The 4,729-nt window shown below is 45.0% G+C and overlaps 1 long non-coding RNA gene across 1 annotated transcript; it reads left to right on the forward strand.

Annotated features, from left to right (window-relative positions):
* The first annotated feature begins 438 nt into the window (after positions 1 to 438).
* On the forward strand, positions 439 to 1,523 carry LOC132450889 (uncharacterized). The gene is made up of 2 exons (XR_009523933.1): positions 439 to 1,435; positions 1,468 to 1,523. It is a non-coding gene; the product is annotated as an uncharacterized LOC132450889 (long non-coding RNA).
* Positions 1,524 to 4,729: the final 3,206 nt, after the last annotated feature.

Genomic DNA, 4,729 nt, shown 5'->3' on the forward strand with positions numbered 1-4,729 from the left:
ATCATTGAATGATAAGGTTTGCAAAGATGTAGAACCCTTGCAGGTGACGTCCTCCTCACTGCTCACCCTAGGGTTCCTTGGTGACGTCTCTTTGGGACAAACAGGGGTTTGCACATCAACATACACAAAGTATTTGTAAAGGCCTGTGCTATCTCTGATGTGTTTTCATGCAGACTTCCATAGAGCAAATAGCCATTACTAGCAAATCCAATGTACAGATCTCCCAATGATTGGTGCTATCAAAAGGGCTGAGGTGCAATATATACTGTGCACCGGGCCATAAATCTAGACATGTTGTCCGAGGAACAGAGCGACAAGGTTAAATTCCAAAAGCATTCATCTGAACGAATAAGTATCTTGTTTAGGGAACGACATCCTATCTCTAACAGTGTATATTTTGACAGAGAGGATTGGGGGAAAAGACGGGGGAACAAACTAGGGATGTTAAACGACTCGTTTTCTGTGAGTCGACGTGTAGGAGGCATAAATCGAAAAATCGATCGATTTCTTCTCTTTTTTTCGGCCCGCGGCTGCAGCAGTTGCAGAGCTCAAAGGATCTGCGCATTCCTTTAAGACAGCGGCCCAGTTGGCCCACCCGTCCTATTTCAAAGGTTGCTATCAGGAGCACACCAATAATGCATTTTTTTAAGTTAAGTTGATATAAAAATGATGATAAACAAAATATCAAAGAGCAGGATTGTGAACCTGTAAATTCCCAATAGGCAAAATGTGTCGGTGTTGTTTTAATTAGGAACGGCAGTTGATGATGCGCGCCTCCTCTTTGCAACGAAATTGTTTAAGCCGGACATAAAACCATTTAAGCTGTCCAGGCATCAGTGGTGATAGCAACTTTGTCAGCTGAGGACAGGATCTCGCGGAGGGAGGCTGCTGCTTCGCGGTACATTTTCTCCAGCCTCACAGTCATCGTTTGGCGACATGGCACTGTGTAGGTTGGCTCGAGAAATGAAATCAGATTGCGTAACCCAGTCCCCTCTACTACGCTCATGGGCAGCATATCTCCGGCTATCATCTTAGCTAGCAACCCGCTGATTCTTTCAGCCCGGCGGCTATCACAGGATCTCACCGTAAAGTTTGCGATGCTGCCTTGCTGGCTGGAAGGCTTGGGATGCCTCCTTGCCAGGTGATTCAACATCACGGTTGTGGACGAATGGTACGCAAACTTCATGAGGCATAATTTACACTGAACTGTTCCGTCATCAATCTTCATGAAACTATCCCACACCAGGCTTTTAAGTGAAGATGCCATTGTCATGAAAGGACAAAGGAAGAGATCGCTCTTGGGAGACGTAGCGGTGTAGCAGAACAGAAGTGACCGTTAGAAAAACAACACAGCTACGTCTCCCATTTGAAAAAAAAGAGAAGGATTTATTGTATTTTGATAATTTTTAATTGTTTATTTTGAAAGCAGAAATGAGTTACAATGTTTTGTAAAGGACATTGAAGCAGTTTGTATGTAAAAAATAAATAAAATTCATCGATTTCTATTTTTAGAGTCGTTTAGAGCACGAGTCGAGAATCGACCGTTGAGTCGACACATTCTTCACATCCCTAGAACAAACAGGTTGTTTGTGTATGCGTGTGTATGTGTACACATGGATTTGGGGTGGGAACAGAGGAGAAAGCCATTAGAGACAGGGTCTGGGGTCCTGGAAAATGAAGCTCAACCAAAGGCTGGCTTATCAGGTCCCGCACGCACGCACGCACGCCCGCCCGCCCGCCCGCACACGCACACGCACACACACACACACACACACACACACACACTCCTCTCAGATATTCTGTACAGATACACTGTTCCAGTATGCATCGTTACTGAGAAGACGAATAGAAGCAAAACACAAACATGACCTGCCCTCGCATATCTCACGCCATACCATTGATGTCTGACTCATTCCTGATTGAAGTGTGCATGCTGGGCAACACAATGTATCCTCACACACACACACACTCCTATCCCGATAAGTCCTCTGGTGTTTATTTAACACACGCCAAGGCATCACGGATCCATATCAATGTTGGAGTCCCCGTCCCCCCGTCCCCCCCCCCAAGCAGCCCTATGATCATGTGGCTACTCACCCCTTGGGATTAGTCGATCAACTCACGTCTGCGTGAGTTGATCATCAATAGGAAAAGTCATATAGAAATATACTTAGTGTGGATTAGAGAGGGTCAAAACATATGTATATAAATATCAAAGAAAGAGAGAAAATAAAAAGGAAGGAATGTAAGGAAAGAAAGAGACAAAAGTGTAGTGTTGAGGTGACAAATTAGGAACAAATTTAAAGAGTGAGTTGAGGTGGGCAAGTCGAATGCAGAATTTCACTGGGCAGGAAGGGATAATATATCATAGAGATTGAGTTTGGAGGAGGAAAAACAATCCATATAAAATAATTGTTTGTCCTTATATTATCAAAAAATAAATGCGTCTCTGAATGGTTATTTTATAGAAAGGACTTTAATTTGATTATAAAGCAATGTGTTCATGCTTCTTGAGAATACATTTGCATGTTAGACACACATTAATAACGCTGTAAATAACCCATTATTGACGACTGTATGTCGCCAAGAGCCGCATTATCAGGAATTTAAATGGTTGATGTATGGAATCCATACAGGCATTTCCATTTGTACTTCATGCTCCCCTCCCCCCAACCGTCTTACTGTGGAAATTGGCAATGGCTTGGGCGTGATGATGCTTGTATATGATATAGTGGCTGAATGACTATGCATGTGGAGATGTTTTTGTGTGCAGATCAAAATCTGTTATGTGAGGATTGAATATCTACCTGTGTGTTTGCAAAGACAAAACGGCAGGTATCTACAAAATCAAAGCACTGCCTTTTATTTATTTTTTATCGCAGCAGTTTGTGCAGTGAACTCGGACGAATGAGTCAAACTTTTCATGCATGTCTCGCCCAACCATAGTATACCACTGCCTGCAATTGATCAACAATACCACACAAATGATTGCGTCTTCGCCTCACCGCAACCCGGGTCTATAAACGAAAGCATCGCATTGACTGTTGCACCCCATCAAAATCACTGTGTTTAACAGTTTGACAGCCTATGCGAACACACCTATTTCAAATACGTAAAGTGACTATTAGGGCCCATCAGTATGGGGTGGTGGTGGTAGGGAGTTCAAAGGGTGCCCTCACACTCAGTACGAATTTGACTTGTTTGCGACCCCAACGAGTCTTTCAAATTCAGGAAATAGGAAGTAGTTGCATATACACACATCTTGAAAACAAGAACACGCATCCGCATGTTTTCTGCCTGTACAGAACAAATTCGTTTGGCATATCCACTTCCTTCACGGTGCGGAAACACCCGACACAAAAAGAGGAGGTTATCAATTATGCATTCAGGAAATGCAATAAATATGCATACATGCATACCTGTCTAGTGCCGGAGAAGTGAACGGGGGAAAACTTTCTCTCCCACATCTACAGTTACCTTTGTTTGGTTGGTTGGTTGTTTTGTGAATTGCATCTCAATGGAAAACTCCATTTCTGTACGGTCTCAGCTCACTTTTTTGTCGTTTTTCACAGAGTACCCTCTCGTCTTTCATTCTATTTGTCCTCCTCTCTCATTCTCTACCTCCCACATGCATGAAGTAAATCAGATGTTTGCTGAACTTGAGACCTCTTTTTCGGCGGCTGTCTTCTCTGCTGGCACGTCACAGAAAGGAACGCCTGGATGCGGGCAATGACAGAGCCCCAACAAAGTTTGAGGTTTTGCCTTTCACACACACACACACACACACACACACACACACACACACACACACACACACACACACACACACACACACACACACACACACACACACACACACACACACACACACACACACACACACCTCGAGTCTCCATAATTCCCTTCATCTGCCCGTTGCTCAAGCTGGTGGTAAGCTTCCCTGGTTCTTGGCGAACATACGGCTAATACAAGCAGGTGTTTGGTGACCGTGTGAACACTTTGGTCTGTCCTTGATGAAGGAGGAAGCGTTTTGACATTACGGTGTCTTCCTCGTCCTTCACTTCTCCTTCCTACCGGTCTGCTATCAAAGACTTTGCATTAATCACTGCCATCGCCTAAAGTCATTTTTCACTCTTTCTCCACTTTTAAGATAAGTGTTCTCGCAAAGCTCCCCCCCCCCCCCCCCCCCCCGCCCACAGACACATCCGGCATCCGGATGCGCACACACACACACACACACACACACACACACACACACACACACACACACACACACACACACACACACACACACACACACACACACACACACACACACACACACACACACATTAAATGTGTATGAAATCGTGTTTAAAGTCCCACCAGCAGGATACCTCCAAGGGGGGGAAACCCGGCAGCTCTACTCAGCCTCCGTGGTTGTTAACTTAGGGGTAACCTCTGAGGACGCACACGCCAGGGAACTCATCCGCCGGAGTCAAATTGTCTGTTAACCGACCTGGAATGGTGGATACACCGAGGGGGTATAGTGTGAGGCAGATGGAAGCAGAAGGAAAGGAAAGGAGAGGAGGAAGAAAGGGGGAAGGGAGAGGATACTGAGGCATGGAGAACTGGTAGCAAAACACAATCCATTTGGAACTGTTAGGGAGCCAAGAGTCCGCAGCATCACAAATTGGGAGAGTGAGAATGACCAGCAGGCAGAATGGCAGCCCAACCCTCCAGTGGAATG

The sequence above is a fragment of the Gadus macrocephalus genome, chromosome 22 (genome assembly GCF_031168955.1).
Source record: "Gadus macrocephalus chromosome 22, ASM3116895v1".
Classification (NCBI taxonomy): domain Eukaryota; kingdom Metazoa; phylum Chordata; class Actinopteri; order Gadiformes; family Gadidae; genus Gadus; species Gadus macrocephalus.